We start from the raw sequence: 22,150 nt of genomic DNA on the forward strand, positions 1-22,150 counted from the left end.
CCTCCATCATATTTTAAGTCAATGGCCACCTTTTATGGGAAAGTACGTTCTTCCCAGACATCCTCCCACCACTTAAGAGAAAATTACCTAGCAGACCAAAGAAAAAAAGAAGGTTGGAGCAATGGGAGCTAAGGAGGGATGACACCCAGATGACCAAAGGTGGCCACCGCAAGAAATGTAGCATTTGTCGTTATCTTGGGCATAACAAAAATAATTTCCCGTTACGTCCTCAAGATGAAGGAGACCTACCAGAGGCTTCTCGAGCACCACCCCAACCACCAAGTGAGGAAATGACACAACCATCTAAAGCACCACCCCAACCAACACAAGAATCCATAGAAGAACCAACTCAGCAAATCAGAAGGGACAAATTACCAATTAGGAGACCATGTCGTTTATAATGTTATAATCTTGATGTACTTTTGTTTTGTTCGAATTGGTCACTTATGTGCTAAACATTTGGAAATGCCTTCCATTAGGCACTGGATATGTTTTGATGTACTTTACTAATTAAGAAACCATTATCATGTTTTGATGTTTCAATTAAATACTTACATGTAACCATGACCTCAGTTCTATTTATGCAAAGATATTGTTTTTTTGATTTATACAATTGCAAAGATATTGTTATTTTGATTTTGCGTTTTAGCAATTTCGTTTTATGAACACATCAGTCATCATCATAGGGACCACATTTGCAAATAATTAACAGAAATGGGGACTACATTGAACAATTACTTACTAATACAAATTGCATTCCTTCATTCATTACAAAACACAAAGGCACAACCTTAACATTACAAAAGTCCAACTCCATTGCCCTAAAAACACTAAATTCAACCAAATTAGGGCCACTTAAAATACATGAACACTTGAACGAAAACACACACAACATAAGTATGTTCACTACACTAATAACACCAACCACTACTACTAATAATTGGGTCCTTTTCTTTAAAGCTTTGACTGTGTTTTCCATATCATAGATCTTCCTCCTTTGCCTCCCAATAATAACATCCCTTTCATCAACATTTTCTTCATTGCACCACTTGAAATAGTTGCAACACATCACATTACCAGCTCCACTCTATTATTCATCAACAACAAAAATTTGAAACACAATGTTAATTACTAAAACATAAAGAAAATAGGGTTTAAGTAAAAATACTTTTATTCAGATGACCTTGTAGTTACGACAACCCAAAAATATCTTCCAGCATTCTTTGAAGTTCTAGCCATTTTTACTATTGCCATCTCACCACAATTGCAAACGGGGATTATCCCTGGCACATTGAACCACCACCATGTGAAGAATGACAACTTCGGTGCCCCATGCTATTGCAACAAGAAGAACAAGATTAGGAATAAAAACATGGCTTATCAACCAACAAGATTGGGAAGAAGATTGGTTAACCTCCAACGTCACTATGGCTTTCACAGAACAAAAGTAAACATCCTAATTTGAGAATTCACCCTCATAAAAGTGTGAAGGGTTTCATTAAATAAATGGCATGTGATTCAGAATCCACCTCACTACACCTTAAGGACTCCACGTCAGCCAATAAATGATATTTAACTCTATGATTAGATATTTGGACATTTGGTCGTTATCGATTTAAACGGCGTTTGTAAAAATAACTAAATTGAACACAAATTACGATTTTTAAAACTATATTGAACAAAAAAACGTTAAGACCATTTCGAACAAAACTAACAAAAATTGGGACTAATAATGGTATTAAGCCTAATAAATACTAGTCAATATTATATATACACTTAGTCATATAAATATTCAACTCATTCTTGGCTATTAATATAATTTGTTAAGTTATATCTTATAAATGTTGATTATGTTTATATGAAGATGATGCATAATTTTGGATAATTAAATATTTTTTACACTATACTATTTTAATATAATTGTATAATTTAAATTATTTTAAAATCTTGAAGAGTATATATATGTATATATATATACATACATATATATGTATATATATATACATACATATATATATATATATATATACATACATACATATATATATATATATATATATATATATATATATATATATATATCACTAGTAAAAAAAAGCGTGGTGGCAATTTTGACGCGTTATATACGCCTCGGTTTTACTGAAACCGAAGCGTATAAAAGCGCGGTGGCAATTTTGTAAATACTGAGTGATTATATGTCTCGGTTATTTTTGAACCGGTGCCTATGTATGTTACTGTCTCGGGTAAAAGGACAACCAAAGCATAAAAGTCATGTCATTTCACCACTTTTTTTTTCTGACAAAGCGTTATTACCTCGGTTCAACTCAGAACCGAGGCATAATATGCGTTACTGCTTCGGGTACAGGCCCAACCCAAGCATAATGGGTTGCCCCTTAGGTTAAATCTGAAAAATCTAAAAAGGCTTTTATCTTTCTCTCTCGCAGGATTTTCTCTCGCACGCCTCTCTCATCTTTGCCTCTCCGTCGAGCCATCAAGATGATGTCTGCCTCCCTCCGCCGGTGCTTCTGGACTCCACGGTGCCTCCAGTTCTCTCGCTGCCGTCGCTTATTCCTCCGACAACTGACACCGGTGCCTCCAGTTCTCACCGCGACTCCAGTTCTCTCTGCTCTTCCTCCGATTCTTACTCAAACCCTCCCGCCAGACCCTCCCAACCCATCATCATCCAACCAGTTTCCTACCCTGTCAAGCCCAAATCCCCGCCGCTAGAACCCTCGCCGGAATCCTCACCACCACCTGCCGAACCGCAATCCCTCCGCCCGCCGTCGGACTCGCAGCGCGCATGGAGGCCAGATATGTGGTCATCGTGAGCCTCCAATGCCAGATTTGTGGTCATCGTGAGCCTCCGGCCACCATCGCGCGTTTCTCCACCAACGGCGAGTCGGTCGCCTTCGCTGACGCCTCCGGCCACCATCGTGCGTTTCTCCACCAACGCCTCCGGCCGCATCGACCACCTTTAGTGGTCCCCCGACGGCCTCCGAATCAGTGTCTGCGGCGAAGGCCTATAATCTTCTTGAAACTTCTGTGTGTGTGTGTGTGTGATATTATGTTTGACTTCATTTATATGTGTGTTGTTGTTCTTACTGAAATGCTGAGTTCTTACTATGCTATGAACCCCCAAAATGAAGCCTTGAGTTATTTGTATGCTTTCTGTGTTGTTGTTCTTACTGAAACAAGTTTATTGGTTGGTTGACAGTGAAGAGATGATGCGTAAGGGATGACTGTTTATTAGCTTTGGGAACGTTAGAAGATCATTTCACAATGAATAAATTAAAAAAAAAACAAGATACCGCCTCGGTTACCTAAAAACCGAGGCATAATCCATTTTTTTCTGACTCGGTTCATGACCGAGGCATAAAACCAATGTCTTATTACCTCGTCTGAATATGCTTCGGTTGTAAAACCGGTGCGTATAAACAAAACCAACCGGTACCATATCCTCGTAATGCAGTAGTATATATATATATATATATATATATATATATATATATATATATATATATATATATATATATAACTTTCTACTTTTAAAAGTCATTTGAATACAGTAAAAAAAATAATTAAATACATATATAATCGTACGTACTATCTAATAGTCATTATTTAATTGTTAGGACATTATAATTTTTTGAATAATATTTCTTAAAATAAAATTAATCATATAATTGATACTATTTTTACTTATAAGATAGTTTATAAAGTCACACAAAATAAAATTTTTTGTAATCGCAATTTTAGTTGATATAAAATCTATATTATTTCAATCAAATATTAAAATTTTCAAATATACAGCACGACACTCTAACCAACTAAGCTAATAAGTCATATTGATATTTAAAAACAATATATATTATAATATATATATATATATATATATATATATACTCAAATTGTAATTTTATAATAAATGACTATTACAATAATAAAGTTTAATAATATAATCCTATTTAGACAATAAGCAAACGACATATTTAAATCAGGTTTTTCTAAAATCAATAATGTAGATGTTATTGTACCTCTTTCCAATTAGAAAAAGTTTATTTGTAAAACCATTACTTATAAGACAATGATTAGGTTCAAAGATTATTTTTAGCCTTTTATCATAGAGGACTTATACTAAATAGATTATGGTTTAGCCCTTCAACAAGTAACACCCTCTCAATAACATAAGAAGAGGGTGTTTGGATTTTACCAATTCCATTGATTTTACCCTTATTATTGTCACCATAAATGACATGACCGCTTGTCTTATGAGAGAGACTTGTGAACTTGTGTGAACTAGTTGTGGTTGCATTTGACTTTGCCATCACACTAAGATCATTATCCTGCAAACCTTGGTCCTTGCTGATCTTCTGATCATCTTTGACATTTGTATTTATCTTCTTTATGTTCAAGAACCTGGTGAATTTTTCTGTCAGCAAATTTGCTTCCTTTTCTTTAGTTTCCAGAATGTTGATGCCATTTTTTCTCTCCTAGAAGGATTTTTGAAATATTCATGTTTTAAAAGACTCATAAAAATCGTTAGTAACAAAAATGCATTTATCATTACAAGTAACATGCACACAATCATACTCAAATTCACTCTTCCTCAATATTGAAGAAACAGAGGCCATCAGGATCAGATAATCAATTATACAGAAAGAGTAATCAATTTGTTTTTCAAGAAACTTTTGAAAACTAGCTCTGGTGCCAATTGTTAGAAAAAAAGAGCCTTGTCTCTCAACACCAAGAGTGGGGTAAATTGGTGATTACTAAAAACAAATGCTTTTGAAATCTTTTTGCAAAGTTAGAATGATCTTGAAACTCTCCTATAGTGTAAGTAAAGCACGTATGCAATTCAAAGTAAAAGAGATAGGGAAAGAAGAACAAACACAAGGTTTTTATCCTGGTTCGGCCTCAATGCCTACATCTAATCACCCTTCCAATCAACCTTAGATTGAAGGACATTTCACTATAATGATTTGAGATTTACACCAAAGGTTTTACAGTGAACATACTCTCACAATGTAGACACCTCTCCACTCACAATCAAATATAGAAAGAAACCACCTACACACACATAACCACACGTTCTTGATGCAGAATCCCTTTGAGAAACACCTCTCAAAGTCTAAGAGCTCCTCACTCTTCTTCTTGTCACGCACGAACAGGGAAATAACACAATCAACGATTAAAGAATCCTTTTCTGATCAAAGCAGATACACCTCAATAGTGCGGATAAGATCATCCAGTCACGTCCACAAAGTTCCTCTCAAGAATCATTCAAGTTTCTTCAAATTCTTCAATTCTTGATTCTTGGAGCGTCTAAGTAATCTGTAAAACTTTCTTAGATCAAAGATGTCAGATATGAAAATGTACAATGATCAAAACTTACATAATTACAAGTAATGCATCAATTTATAGTTTTCATCATATCAGACACAAAATAATCGATTAAATTAGTAATGTAATTGGTTACATTAAAATCATATGTAACAGAATTACAATTAACACAACTCTCAATTGAATACACAATTAATGTAATCGATTTGCATTTAATGCTAGTGAAACATATTTAAAAATATGACTGTTATAACTTTTATGACTAAGCTAAAAACAATTTTCAAAAAATAACAAACTTAATTGATTACATGACATGTGTAATCGATTAATGTTAACACTTAACCAGATTTTGAAAACTTTTTCTCTTCAAAATCTCATCACAACACATTTAAGAATGATGTATGCAAAGACATGAGTTTTAATGGATTAACACTTAATGTAATCGATTCAAACTTGTTGTTTTGCCACAGTTTAAAACTTAAGTTGTGTGATGATCTTAATTGATTACAACAATACTTTAATCGATTATGTCATGCAGATTTGATTTTGTGCTTGTGGTTTTCATCACATAAAAACATACAGTATGCATACAAAGATATAAACACATTATGATCAGTAGTATGCATAACCAATAATATGTCAACATATGCATTAATCAACAATATGCATTTACATATCCACATATGTATTTCATCACACAGAAATACATTTCTATTGTGCCAGGACAACATATATATGTTGTTACTATCAATGTGTTGTCATCATAAAAAACAAACACATCAGGGATTGGGTTCAACACTCATATTGCTCCCCCTATCAACATTAATGATCACACTTAATTGTATTGGCTTCAATCATTAATGATAACATTATTCTGATTTTTTTCATATCATTTGATAATTGCTTGAAACTATTTCAGTGATATATGCTCTGATATATCTCTATCATGTTGCTCTGATATTGAACTGTGTGTTTGAAATATTTTAAAAATATTGCACAGTGAAAGGTGGAGCTTCATAATTTGATACATAATTGTTCACATGCAAAAAGGGAGATATTGAAATAATTTGAATTATAGATTATTGACAAAGAGAGCATTATTTTTGACATTATTTTTTAAATTTGTTGATGTATCTCTGTTTGATTCACTATTTCTTAGCTTCAAATATACATTTATACTTATTCCTTTTTTTCTAATGTCCAAAAGGGGGAGAGATAGTTGAATTTGGATGACATATATATGTGACTATGTGTCTATCACTAGTGTATAATTGGCTTTTAACGTCCGCCCATAGACGTCCATCCACAAAAGCCCCAACGTAAATAATTGACCGGTGCAATATTCGTAAATAAGTGAAACTCTAGACGTCCATTGTGGGGGGTGGGGGGGGGGGGGGGGGGACGGACGTCTATAATATTATAGACGTCCGTGGGAGGGGCACAAACGTCTAAGAGGCTGAACAAATGAACACTTCAACTCCCCTGTCAGCCCACTAAACGTCCGTTGGGGAGGGGGACGGACGTCTATAATATTTTAGACGTCCGGCCCCCATATCGGACGTTTAGGGTGCTGCTAGGGTGGTTGAAGAATTAATTGTCTTCAGCCCCTTAAACGTCTGTTGGGGAGGGGGACGGACATCTATAATATTATAGACGTCCGGGCCCCTCCCCAACGGACGTTTAACAGGCTAAAGACAATTAATTCTTCAACTCCCCTATCAGCCCACTAAACGTCCATCGGGGAGGGGGACGGACGTCTAAAATATTATAGACGTTCGGCCCCCCATATCGGACGTTTAGGGTGCTGACAGGGTGGTTGAAGAATTAATTGTCTTCAGCCCGTTAAACGTCCGTTGGGGAGGGGCCCGGACGTCTATAATATTATAGACGTCCGTCCCCCTCTCCAACGGACGTTTAATGTGCTGACAGGGGAGTTGAAGCGTTCATTTGTTTCAGCCTCTTAGACGTCCGTGCCCCTCCCACGGACGTCTATAATATTATAGACATCCGGGCCCCTTCCACGGACATCTAAAACCCCCCGCAAATATCAATTTTAAATCCCCAAAGACGTCATATTAGTGATGGCCCGGACGTCTATAATATTATAGACGTCGGGGCCCCAGAGTGCCGGACGTCTAAGAGTATTAATACTAAATCGCGAACCCGCGAGCAGTTGCGCTCACTGTTCATCATCTTCCCCGCGAGCTCTATCTGCGCCATTGCTTTTCCAGGTGCGTTTTCTCTCTTTTGGACCGTTTAAATTTACTTTCAATCTGATTACATTGCTCTGTGATGAAATATCTTTGATTTGAACCGATTAAAAATCGTTTTCGGTGCGTTTTGGTGCAGTCTCTTGCTTATTCTTGGGCGGCTTCTTTGATGTTTTTGGGCTATGTTTTAGGTCGTTCCCTCCTCGATTTCCCTCCCTTTCATTTGGAATCTACTTTTCAGGTTAGCTTGTTCGTTGATAAATTTTTGTATGCATGTAATTGGGTTTTGTGTATGCATGTTTTTTACTCTAAGGTATGCATGTGTTATTGGCTTTTGAATATGCATGTATTAGTTGTGTTATTATAAGTATCAAATCCTTGAGAGACACTTAGTTCCCGTTTGAAATTTAACACAAACGATTAATCTTTTAATCGTTTGTGTTAAATTTGAATTGTCCGATTGGACAGTTTGAGAAAATTAATTTTCATAATTTGCAATAACATGTTAATTAGAGTTTATGGATAAGATTGATAAAATTTCGGTTCAGTATTTGTGTTGTTCTCCGGATGCATATTTGATTGTGGTCATTGTTGACTACTCTCATTTCGTGTATTTCGGAGACCAATGCGAAATGATGCTGAAATCTTATCAATTTTATGATGTAGACTTCAATGCACGTGTCTGAGCAAATTATGAAAATTAATTTTTTTGAATGGGTAGGGCCTAACCTTGTGAGAGTCAAAAAACTTCAACTGATGATTTTACGAACATAGTATGGATCGAAGCTGGATGAATGAACGTCGCATCAGTGAAGAATATGATAAGGGTGTTTCGAAGTTCTTGCAATATGTTGAACAAAATGCTAAGTCTGTCAACGGGACATATTTTTGTCCTTGTGTTCGTTGTCTTAATCAAACACGGCAAGACTTAGGCAATAATCATGACCATCTATTCATGTACGGCATAATGAGGACTTATACCGTTTGGACTCGGCATGGAGAAGTATTGGACCAACCTACCATGTCACGAGGAACAGATTATGTGGAAGAATGGATGAGTGACCATTTAGAGGACACGATACGTGATGTCGGTGAAGATAATTTTGGAAGAGTTAATTTGTATGATTCTCTTATTAATGATTCAGAGCAACCGTTGTTCCCAGGATGCTCGAACTTTACACGTTTGTCTTCAACTTTAAAGTTGTTTAGTTTAAAAGCAAGGAATGGATGGACCGATAAAAGTTTCACCGAGTTGTTGGAGTTGTTGAAGGAGATGCTTCCAGAAAACAATACTCTACCTATTCGTAATTACGAGGCCAAAATTTTTTTATGTCCAATGGGTCTTGAATATCAAAAGATACATGCTTGTCCTAATGATTGTGTTTTGTACACAAAGGAGTTTGCTTCGCTAAAGTATTGTCCAACATGTGGTTTATCCCGTTTTAAAAAGAAATCTGACAAAGTCACTGGTAACGAAGGTAATGATGGTGCACCTGCTAAGGTCATGTGGTATTTGCCTATAATACCTAGGTTCAAACGTATGTTCTCTGTTAAAGAAGATGCAAAGAACCTTAAATGGCACTCTGACGAAAGAAAGTGCGATAATCTTCTTCGACACCCTGCTGATTCACCACAATGGAAAAAGATTGATGACAAATTCCCTGAATTTGGTGCAGATCCAAGAAACTTAAGGCTTGCACTTGCAACTGATGGTATGAATCCTTATGGAAACTTAAGTAGCAAACACAGTTCGTGGCCAGTTATGTTGATGATTTACAATCTTTCTCCTTTGTTGTGCATGAAAGGAAAATATGTCATGTTGTCCATGATGATATCGAGTCCTAGACAACCTGGAAATGACATTGATGTTTACTTAGCACCTTTAATTGATGATTTGAAATTGTTGTGGGAAGAAGGGGTCGACGTGTTTGATTCACATGTTCAGGAACAGTTCCGTTTGCGTGCAATGTTGTTTTGCACTATAAATGATTTCCCAGCGTATGGAAACTTGAGCAGTTATAGTGTTAAAGGTCATTTTGCATGTCCCATATGTGAAGAAAACACTAGTTACCTTCAGTTGAAGCATGGTCAGAAGACGGTATATACAAGACATCGAAAATTTCTTCCTCGTAATCATCCTTATCGTAGATTGAAAAAAGCATTTAATGGAAGTGTTGAGGATGAGGTTGTGTGCAGACCCCGGAATGGTGAAGAGGTGTACAACGAAGTCAAAAACATTGAAACTATGTTTGGAAAACATCATAAAAGTACCTCTGCAAAGAACATTTGGAAGAAATGATCAATATTTTTTAAGCTTCCATATTGGTGTGAACTTTATGTTAGACATTGTATTGATGTGATGCACGTTGAAAAAAATGTTTGTGACAGTGTTATCGGAACTTTATTAAACGTCAAAGGGAAGAGAAAAGACGAAATAAAAGCAAGACAAGATTTGGCTGACATGGGAATCCGATCTGAGTTACATCCACAGATAATAGGAAGACGCACCTATCTGCCCCCAGCCTGTCACACACTTTCCAGAAAAGAAAAACAAAGTTTTTGTAACTGTTTAAGAAGTGTGAAGGTTCCGCAAGGTTATTCTTCAAATATTAGTAACCTTGTGTCTATGCAAGACTTAAAGCTAGTTGGTTTAAAGTCCCACGATTGTCATGTATTGATGCAACAATTGTTACTTGTTGTTATCCGAGGCATATTACCTCCTTCTGTTAGGGGTATTCTGACACGTCTGAGTTTTTTCTTTAATGCCATTTGCAAGAAAGTTGTTGACCCTCGAGGTTTAGATGAATTGGAAAATGAGGGAATAAGACTACTATGTCAATTGGAGATGTATTTTCCACCTTCCTTTTTTGACATCATGGTACATTTGATTGTTCATCTAGTCAGAGAAATTCGAATATGTGGGCCGGTCTTCTTAAGGTGGATGTACCCAGTTGAAAGATACATGAAAATCTTAAAGGGATATGTCAAGAATCAGTATAGACCAGAAGCTTCAATCATAGAGCGATACGTTGCAGAAGAAGCCATTGAATTTTGTTCAAGTTATATGCCATCTTGTGAACCAGTGGGTCTTCTCAAGAGCAGACATGAAGGAAAATGTGAAGGTAAGGGTGTTCGAGGTGTGAGAATTCAAAGTGTTAGTAGAAAAGAAATTGACCAAGCTCATTTGTACGTCTTAAACAACACTGTTGATGTGATTCCTTACATTTCTGACCACGTTAATGAAATAAAGGCAGCAAACCCAAAAATGAGTGAAAAATGGCATCTTAATGAACATGTGAAAACCTTCTTGCAATGGTTTAAGAAAAAGATTTGTGCAACTCCACATGTTTCTAAAACTTTATTGAGGTTATCTCGTGGGCCGAACACAGATGTCATTACATATGGTGGGTACTATATAAACAATATTTCTTTTTAGACAAAGGTAGAAGATGACAAAAGCAGAGTTCAAAATAGTGGCGTCACACTACAAGCTGAGGCTGTGCACTTTGCTAGTTCTAAAGACAAAAATCCAATCACAGCATCCATCAGTTATTTTGGAATAATACAAGAAATATGGGAAGTTGATTACGTCACTTTTAGAGTCCCAGTTTTCAAGTGTAAATGGGTTGATATAAATTCTGGTGTCATGACAGATGACCTTGGTTTCACATTGGTAGACTTGAACAAGATGAATTACACTGATGAACCATTTATCATGGCTAGTCAAGCAAGACAAATATTCTACGTAAATGATCCAGCGAATAAAAAATGGTCAGTGGTTTTAGAAGGAAAAAACATGCATGGACATGATGATGACGATTCTCTTGAAATACTTGAGACAACATCTGTTGCATCTAGACCCACTGAAGACCCAGTTGATGACGTTGCCGATGTCATGCAGGCAATTCGTAGTGATCACAACGAAGGCATTTGGGAAAAAACAATTAATTAATAGGTTGATACTTTGTTTTTTATTGACTTGATATGTATCATCACACCTTTAATTGAATTATTACTAACCTTGTATAATTTTTCAGGTATGTCGGCCTCAGACTCAGGATCGGGAAAGACTAGACGTGGACGAGGCGTCACCCGAGTGGCAGATGTGACATCCGGACGAGTGGATGGTCAGAGGAGACATGTTGACATCGACCCCAGATCAGGTCATCCATCAGGGCCAAATGCTGATAGGTTTAGGAGTTATCTGGGTAAGTTAGCAAAAAGTCATGTCTCTATCCTTCATGCATGTTGGGATGACGTCCCAGAGGTCGACAAGAACCTCTTATGGCAAGATATTCAGGTATGTTTATACTTCATGCAATTTGTTAAGAATTATCTAAATTCTTAACTATTTAGTTTGTCATTTTAGTGTAACCAGCAGCTAGATTCATGGGAATGTGGCTTCTATGTGATGTGTTGGATTAAGACCATCATTCGAGTTGTCATTACAGATGACTGGAATGAGGTAATGATGTATACCTTGAATACATTACAAATCAAATTCATCTTCAAACATATATATGAAACCATAATGAATCTTTCTTGAATTTTGCAGCGCTTCAAGAGTACATCTCCTATACCAGAGGACACCATTAGGCAGATAAGGCAGGAGTGGACCGCTTATCTTCTGCAAAGATGGAGTTAGGAATAGTTTTATTTGTTGTTGAACATTGCTTAGTTTTAGTTTAAGTTTTATCTTGATAGTTTTGGTAGTGGATTATATTTTACATTAAGTAGAACTTTGTTTATATCAAACGCATATATATATTGTTGCAAAATTGTTCTGGGACAAATTTCTGCTTTTGAAGTGTGGTTTTATTGCAAAAATAAATTGTTTTTTTAAAAAAATACGCCCAGTAGACGTCGGTTAATGCATTGTCGGACGTCTATAGACCTCCGGCAATGCACAAACGGATGTCCAACCCCAGCCCTACCACAAAACAATTCAGGCAGGTGGACATCGGGGGTATACACCTCGGACGTCTGTGTAGACGTCGGGGGAGGGAGGAGACGGACGTCTATGTGGACATCAGACGGGCATGTGGGACGTCTATATGGACGTCCGTCCGTGTACACCGGATGTCTGGATAGGCGTCGGGCCTGACACATCGGACATCTATATAGACGCTCGATGTGGACCCACCGACGTCTGAGTAACGTCACTCACAAAGACGTCGGGGGAAGGTCGGACGTCAAAAGGCCAAAAGAACGGACGTCTAAAGCCTTTTCTGCACTAGTGTATTTATATCTGTTTGAAAAAAAATTTTTGATTGTGCATTGTACATCATGGTTGTTTTATACATCATGGTTGTGCATCATCCAAAATGAGTGAGATTGTTGACAAGGGGAGCAATGAGAGTGCTAACTAATGTAACCAATTACATTACTAACGTAATCGATTGTTTTGCGTCTGTCATGAGGAAAACTATAAATTGATGCATTACACATAACTCTGTAACGATTTGATCATTCTAAACTTTCATATTTGATATTTTGATTTGAGAAAAGTGTTACAGGTGTTGAGACGCTCTAAGAAACAAGATTCATAGAGTTTGATACATCTTGAAGGTTTCTTGAAGAACAAATCTGGATTTACATTGCTGATCAACTACTGAACGAGTGAGGTGTATTCTTGCCTATCAGACTTCGTTTTCTGGAATCTCGGATTGTGTTGTTTCCCTATGCGTGCGACCAGGAAGAAGAGTGAGGAGCTCTTGGGACTTTGAGAGGTGTTCTGAAAGGATTTTGCAGTGAAGACGTGTGGTTCTTTGTGTAGGTGTTATCTTTCTATATTTGATTGTTGAGTGGGAGAGGTGTTTACATTTGAGAGAGTCTTTGTAAAACCTTTGGTGTAAAACTCTAATCATTATAATGAAAGATCCTTCAATCTAAGGTTGATTGGAAGGGAGAATGATGTATACATTGAGGCCAAACCAGTATAAATCCTTTGTTTGTATTTCTCTCCTTATTTGTTTTACTTTCATTACATACACGTATTACTTAGATTACAATAAAGCTTACAAATCATTCTAAGTTTGTGAAAAGATTTAAAAAGCATTTGTTTTTATTGTTCACGAATTCACCCCCTCTTGGCGTTGAGAAACAAGGCACTTCATTTCTAACAAAAACCTTTTTCAAATACATTATTTTGAGTAATAAAATAACAAAGGAAATATTCCAATTATATTGTCTTAACTTGTAAAACAAAATAGCTTTAAATTAATCCTAAGGTTATTCCCTATCCTCTCTTGAGCCAATCACACCTCTCGAAGACCTATAACATTATTCGCTCACGTATAACACATTATATGATCATCACCAATAATTTCATTCACAAACACATAAAAGCGAACATGTATGGGGTAAGTTACTAGTAAAACAATCATAACAAAAAGATACATACATACTGATTATATGAACCATAATCAAACACGCAACAAGATATATATCTTCTGATTATACCAACCATAATCAAACACACAAAAAGATACATACCTTCTTATTATATCAACCTTAATCAACCACCTCATACATATTAGTAATAACAATATGATTCCTTATCCTCTAACATAAACAATTAAATCATACTGAATTACTTGAATCATTTAATATTAAAATAATAGAATCTCAATATTTTTAACTCACTACGACTTCTAAAATACCATTTTCTAAGTCTTCATATAAACAAAGTAGAATATAAATATCTCTTGCATTTGTCAATGGTAAACAATATAGTCTAGTCATAGCAAAAAATTATACTAGATGGACATGAAATGAATTCTTAACCCACAAGCATAAATTTTCAAATCTTTTATAAATATGTTAAAAACAATAATCTATTCTTTCAATAAAAAACTTATGATGAAAGTGAACTCAAAATTGAAATTTTCAAGCTTTTTTTTACTTGAAAATAATAATTAAAAAACACTAAACTTACTTTTGAATAATTAAATCCAAATTTAGTTAGCTTTCACATATGAGTGAAAAAGTATAATTTCAAATTAATCCTACACATATGAGCATAATATTTAAGGGTAAATATCTTGAGTACTAAACTCCAATCTTTAATTCATTTATTATTTTTGTTCATTTTTAGACTCAACCTTCATGAGATTCATGGGAACTAACTAACTTAATAGGAAGCTCACACTTTTCTAAATTAAATGAAAAATTCATGTTTTGAAACACAACTTATGCATATTTAACCTATAAAATGGTATTCAAGAGTACAACATACTCATTTGCCTAAATTCTTTTAAATATATATATGTATAAGAATATAATTATTTCCATAGGATAAATTTACTTGTTTTTAGAATTTCTTATCTTAATATTTGAATAGACGGTTGTCAATGCCCTAATGGATAGGAAAATTTATTTTCGCTACCTTTAAACACTTAAAAATGATTCAAACATATATATATATATATATATATATATATATATATATATCAACATTTTTTCTTTTATTCTAGTTTGCAATTTCATACAACATAAGCTTTGTAATAATGTTCAAAGCAAAAAGGAACCTTAAATAAAAAAAAGGACCAAAACAAATTCAGATTAATTATTTACATAGTTTTTTGTTGTTCCATGTAACACATCGATTTCTAAGATTTCACGGGTTATTAAAAATCCGTAAAACATAAAAATTTATCATAGTGCATAATAGTAATTAAAGAACAGCTTATCCAATTACATTATTTCGAGTAACAAAGTAACGAAGAAAATACTCCAATTATATTGTCTTAACTTGTAAAACGCTTTAAATGAATCCCAAGGTTATTCCCCATCTCTCTTGAGTCAATAACGCCTCCAGAACATATGTAACATTATATGCTCAGTATAAAACATTATATGATCATCACCGATAATTTCATTCCCCAAAACACAAAAACATACATGTGTGGGGTAAGCTACGGATAAAAAAATCATAAAAACAAGATATATACATACTCATTATATGAGCCATAATTACAACAAAATACATATCTTCTAATTATACCAGGCATAATAAAACACATAAAAAGATACATACCTTATGATTATCTAAACCATAATCAAACATCTCATACAAAGTAGTAATAACAATATGATTCCTAATCCTCTAATATAGAAATTTCATTCATACAAAATTACTCGAGCCTTTTATTATTAAAATAATAGTCTCATTGTTTTTAATCTATTAACACTTCTAAGATAACATTATCTAGGTCTTCAGAAATACAAACAAAGTACCAATATAAATATCTCATGCTTTGTCACTCTTTAACTTATTCAATCTAACTATAATTGCATTTGTCAATGGTAAACAATACAGTCTAGTCATACCAAACAATTATATTATACACACATGAAATGAATTGTTAACTCACAAGGATAAATTTCGCAATCTTTTATAAATTTTATAAATATGTTAAAAGCATTAATCTATTGTTTCATTAAAAAAACTTATTATGAAAGTGAACTCAAAATTGAAATTTTCAAGCTTTTTTTTCTTACTTGAAAATTATAATTAAAAACAGTAAACTTACTTTTCACAAATTAAATCCAAATTTAGCTAACTATAATAATTGAAAAAGTATAATTTCATATTTGTCCTACAGATATGATCATAATAGTTAAGGGTAAATATCTTCAGTACTAAACTCCACTTTTGACAAACTAACTAACTTAATAGGAAGCTCACACTTTTCTAAAATAAATGAAAAATTCATGTTTTGAAACACAACTTATGCATATTTAACCTATAAAATGGTATTCAAGAGTACAACATACTCATGTGCATAAATTCTTTTAAACCTATATATCTTTAAAAATATAAGTTTTCCTATTCAAACACTTAAAAAATGATTAAAATAAATAGATAAATGTATATATAAGTATTAAAAAATTTAATTGGCCCATGCAAGTCTCGAACCTACGACCTTCGCGTTATTAGCACGACGCTCTAACCAACTGAGCTAATAGGCCACATTGATATTTGAAAGCAATATATAATCAAAGATATCCATATATATTCAAATTGTGATTTTATAATAACTTTTCAATAATGCACTTATTTCTTAACATGCACTTATTTCTAACGTGCACTTATTTCACACATAAAATGGACTCATCTAATAAATGACTATTACATTAATAAAGTTTGATAATATATTATTTTAGTAAGCATACTATTATTCAATATATATATATATATATATATATATATATATATATATATATATATATATATATATATATATATATATATATATATATATATAGGTTTGCTAACGCACGTATGCTTGTTTTTCAGTTGGTACATTTTAGCAATGCGTACCGGATTTTAGTAGACAAAAATATCCTTATATATCATGGATTCTAACTTTTAAGGTTAAGGGTATTTTAATAATTTTCATTCTCAAAACTAAGAAAAAGGAAACTCCAAACCCTCACTCACCTCCCTCATTCCTCTCAACCCTTTCTCTTTCATCTCTCTCACTCCAACCTTTTCTCTGTCATCCCTACTGTAGCCCCAATTGAAAAAAATATAAACACTTGCCATTAAACAATTTGTTTTTGTAAAGAGTTGAGTCATTGACATATTCACCTTCAGACAAAGGTTCATTCAAGATCTCTTCAATTTCACCATCGTCACTAACCTCTCTAATTTCATCATTTGCATATTTTGAATCATCATCTCTTTCCATGTCAATTACCAATTCCTTCGGATGTTAGTATGCTTGTGAAAATTAGATAAAATTATATACGACAAAAATTATAAAATGAAAACTCATTATAAAATCATTTTTTGTAAGAAATTGTTTAAGAACGAGTATTTTTTATTTTTTCCAGGTCAATTACCAATTCCTTTATGCTTGTGAAAATTGGATAAAATTAGATAAGACAAATATTATAAAATGAAAACTCATTATGAAATCATTTTTTGTAAGATTGTTTAACAACCAATGTTTCTTATTTTTTTCAGTTGGACTACCATAGGATGATAGAGAAAATGTTGGAGTGAGAGAGATCAAACAGAAAGGGTTGAGAGAAATGAAGGAAGTGAGCAAGGGTTTAGGTGTTTTTTTTTAGTTTTGAGAAAGAAAATTATTATAATACCCTTAACCTTAAAACTTAGAATCCATGATATATAAGGGTATTTTTGTCTACTAAAACCCGATATACAATGTAGCAACTGAAAAAGAGGGATACGCGTGTTAGCAAACCATATATATATATATATATATGTATATATATATATATGTATATATATATATATATATATATGTACATGTATACATGTATACATATGTTCAAATTGTGATTTTATAATCACTTTTCAATAATGCACTTATTTCTAACATGCACTTATTTCTAACGTGCACTTATTTCACACATAAAATGGACTCATATAATAAATCACTATTACATTAAAAAAGTTTGATAATATATTATTTTAGTAAGCATACTATTATTCAATATATATATATATATATATATATATATATATATATATATATATATATCAACGTTTTTTCTTTTATTCTAGTTTGTAATTTGATTCAACATAATCTTTGTAACCATGTTAAAAAAGAAGGAATCCTAAATAAAAAAAGTACCAAAACAAATATCTTCAGTACTAAACTCCAATCTTTTTTTCATTTATTATTTTTGTTCATTTTTAGACTCAACCTTCATGAGATTCATGGTGACTAACTAACTTAATAGAAAGCTCACACTTTTCTAAAATAAATGAAAAATTCATGTTTTGAAACACAACTTATGCATATTTAACATATAAAATGGTCTTTAAGAGTATAACATACGCATTTGCATAAATTCTTTTAAATCTATATATAATATAATTTTTCTTATTAGCATGACGCTCTAACCAACTGAGCTAATAGGCCACATTGTTATTTGAAAGCAATATATAATGTAAGATATCCATATATGTTCAAATTGTCATTTTATAATAACCTTTCAATAATGGGCTTCTTTCTAAAATGCACTTATTTCTAAGGTGCACTTAATTCACATAAAATGGACTCATCTAATAAATGACTATTACATTAATAAAGTTTGATAATATATTATTTTAGTAAGCATACTATTATTCAATATATATATATATATATATATATATATATATATATATATCAACATTTTCTCTTTTATTCTAGTTTGTAATTTGATTCAACATAAGCTTTGTAACCATGTTAAAAAAAAAAGAACCTTAAATAAAAAAAGGACCAAAACAAATTCGGATTAATTATTTATATGGTTTTTTGTTGTTACATGTAACACCCGGATTTCTAAGATCTCACGGGTTATTAAAAATCTGTAAAACTCAAAATTCATCATAGTGCATAATGGTAGTTAAAGAACAGCTTATCCAATTACATTATTTCGAGTACCAAAGTAACGAAGAAAATACTCCAATTTTATTGTATTAACTTTTAAAACGCTTTAAATGAATCCCAAGGTTTTTCCCCATATCTCTTGTGTCAATAACGTCTCTAGAACATATGTAACATTATTTGCTCACCTATAAAACATTATAAGATCATCACCGATCATTTCATTCCCCAAAACACAAAAACGTACATGTCATGGTAAGCTACGGATAAAAAAATCATAAAAACAAGATACATACATACTGATTATATGAACCATAATTAAACACACAACAAAATACATATCTTCTACTTATACCAACCATAATCAAACACATAAAAAGATACATACCTTATGATTCTCTCATGGTCTATGTCTTTAAAAATACAAACAAAGTACCAATATAAATATAGGTCTCGATCCTCCGACCTTCGTGTTATTAGCATTACGCTCTAACAACCTGAGCTAATAGGCAACATTGTTATTTGAAAGCAATATATAATGTAAGATATCCATATATGTTCAAATTGTCATTTTATAATAACCTTTTCAATAATGCACTTATTTCTAACCTGCACTTATTTCTATCGTGCACTTATTTCACATAAAATTGACTCATCTAATAAATGACTATTACATTAATAAAGTTTGATAATATATTATTTTAGTAAGCATACTATTATTCAATATATATATATATATATCAACATTTTTTCTTTTATTCTAGTTTGTAATTTGATTCAACGTAAGCTTTGTAACAATGTTCAAAGAAAAAAGAACCTTAAATAAAAAAAGGACCAAAACAAATTCGGATTAATTATTTATATGGTTTTTTGTTGTTACATGTAACACTAGGATTTCTAAGATCTCACGGGTTATTAAAAATTCGTAAAACTCAAAATTCATCATAGTGCATAATGGTAGTTAAAGAATAGCTTATCCAATTACATTGTTTCGAGTACCAAAGTAACGAAGAAAATACTCCAATTATATTGTCTTAACTTGTAAAACGCTTTAAATGAAACCCAAGGTTCTTCCCCTTATCTCTTGTGTCAATAACGCCTCTAGAACATATGTAACATTATTTGCTCACCTATAAAACATTATACGATCATCACTGATCATTTTATTCCCCAAAACACAAAAACGTACATGTCATGGGTAAGCTACGGATAAAAAAAATCATAAAAACAAGATACATACATATTGATTATAGGAACTATAATTAAACACAACAAAATACATATCTTGTACTTATACCAACCATAATCAAACACATAAAAAGGTACATACCTTATGATTATCTCAACCATAATCAAACATCTCATACAAAGTAGTAATAACAATATGATTCCTAATCCTCTAACATTGTCATTTCAAAATCATAGAGAATTACTCTAGGCTTTTAATATTAAAATAGTAGTCTCATTGTTTTTAGTCCATTAACACTTCTAAAATAACATTGTCCAGGTCTTCAGAAATACAAACAAAGTACCAATATAAATATCTCATGGTTTGTCACACTTTAACTTATTCAATCCAGCTATAATTGCATTTGTCAATGGTAAATAGTCATAACAAACAATTATATTATACCTGAAATGAATTTTTAACTCACCAGGATAAATGTTGCAATCTTTTATAAATTTTATAAATATGTTAAAAACATTAATCTATTGTTTGAATAAAAAACTTATTATGAAAGTGAACTCAAAATTGAAATTTTCAAGCTTTTTTTTACTTGAAAATTATAATTAAAAAACACTAAACTTACTTTTCACAAATTAAATCCAAATTTAGCTAACTATCATATGAGTGAAAAAATATAATTTCATATTTGTCCTACACATATGATCATAAGGGTAAATATCTTTTAAATCTATATATCTTTACGAATATAATTTTTCCCCTAAGTTAAATTGGATAGATGGTTGTGCATTGGATAGGAAAATTTATTGGGTGTTACTCCCTCCACCACCACAACTCGCTTCCTCCACCACCCCATTCCCCTTTTACCTTTTTTTTTTTATTTTTTCATTCCTATTTTACCCTTATTAAAATTTTAGGGTTAATATTATTTAAAATCTCACGTGAACATTCATTCTCTTTATCATTCTTCCCTCTTTCTCTTTATTATTTTTCTGAGGTTCACTCTTACATTCCACTATCGTTGGTTGTCTCTCATGTTCCACTTCTTCTTCTCTTTTATAGAATTGTGACGTGAGAGTGTGGTGGACTTTGTGTTTAGTAAGATTGAAAGTGGGAAAAGCAATTCATCTTCAGCTGTGAGTGGGGTGGTGCTTCAAGGTGCTGGTTTAGAGGCGTGAGAGGTTCAGAGGCGTGAAGGTGCGTAATAAAACCCTAAAATATAAACTGTAATCGTTAAACGGATGTGAGCATCCGTCGACGGATGTCAACATCCGTTTAAGGGAAAACGGATGTCGACATCCGTTTTCCCTTAAACGGATGTCGACATCCGTTTTCCCCTTAAACGGATGTCGACATCCGTTTTCCCCTTAAACGGATGTTGACATCTGTTTAAAGATTATACGGTTTATATTTTATAGTTTTTTTATATTAATTTTGAAGATATTTAAATAATATAATTTATATTTTTTGATATATTATTTTTGAATATATTTTGATGTATTTTAATAATGTATTTTTGAGGAGGAGGCATATCAGGCCTATGAAGGAAAAATGGAAGATGAGAAACGGATGTGAAGGAGTTTGGGTGAGAATCTGAGAAGGTTGGGAGGTGGGTGAGAAGGGTTAGAAAGATAGATTTTAGGGTTAAAATAAATAATTAGGATTAAAAAGTAAAAAAGGTTATTTTTGTAATTATAAAAGGTTAATTTTGTAATTCAAAAAATATGTCATAGAATTGGGGAGGTGGAGGGAGAAAATGTGGTGGTGGAGGGAGTAACACCCAAATTTATTTTGCCTACCTTTAGGCACTTAAAAATGATTTAAATAAATAGATAAATATTAAAATTTAACTTGGCCCATGCAGGTCTCGAACCTACGACCTTCGCGTTATTAGCACGACGCTCTAACCAACTGAGCTAATAGGCCACATTGATATTTGAAATCAATATTAAATGAAAGATATCCATTGATGTTCAAATTGTAATTTTATAATAACTTTTCAATAATGCACTTTTTCTAACATGGACTTATTTCTAACATGCACATATTTCACATAAAATGGACTA

At 32.8% G+C, this 22,150-nt stretch overlaps 2 non-coding genes and 1 pseudogene across 2 annotated transcripts; 1 reads left to right on the top strand and 2 right to left on the bottom strand.

Moving 5' to 3' along the window:
• The first annotated feature begins 8,325 nt into the window (after window positions 1-8,325).
• LOC148193501 (uncharacterized) lies at window positions 8,326-11,502 on the top strand (annotated as a pseudogene).
• A 4,947-nt stretch (window positions 11,503-16,449) lies between these two features.
• On the bottom strand, window positions 16,450-16,523 carry TRNAI-AAU (transfer RNA isoleucine (anticodon AAU)). The gene has a single exon. It is a non-coding gene; the product is annotated as a tRNA-Ile (tRNA).
• A 5,413-nt stretch (window positions 16,524-21,936) lies between these two features.
• Window positions 21,937-22,010, bottom strand: TRNAI-AAU (transfer RNA isoleucine (anticodon AAU)). Its single transcript has one exon. It is a non-coding gene; the product is annotated as a tRNA-Ile (tRNA).
• Window positions 22,011-22,150: the final 140 nt, after the last annotated feature.

Source organism: Vigna umbellata, chromosome 9, assembly GCF_029865625.1.
Source record: "Vigna umbellata cultivar VRB3 chromosome 9, Vumbellata_1.0, whole genome shotgun sequence".
Classification (NCBI taxonomy): domain Eukaryota; kingdom Viridiplantae; phylum Streptophyta; class Magnoliopsida; order Fabales; family Fabaceae; genus Vigna; species Vigna umbellata.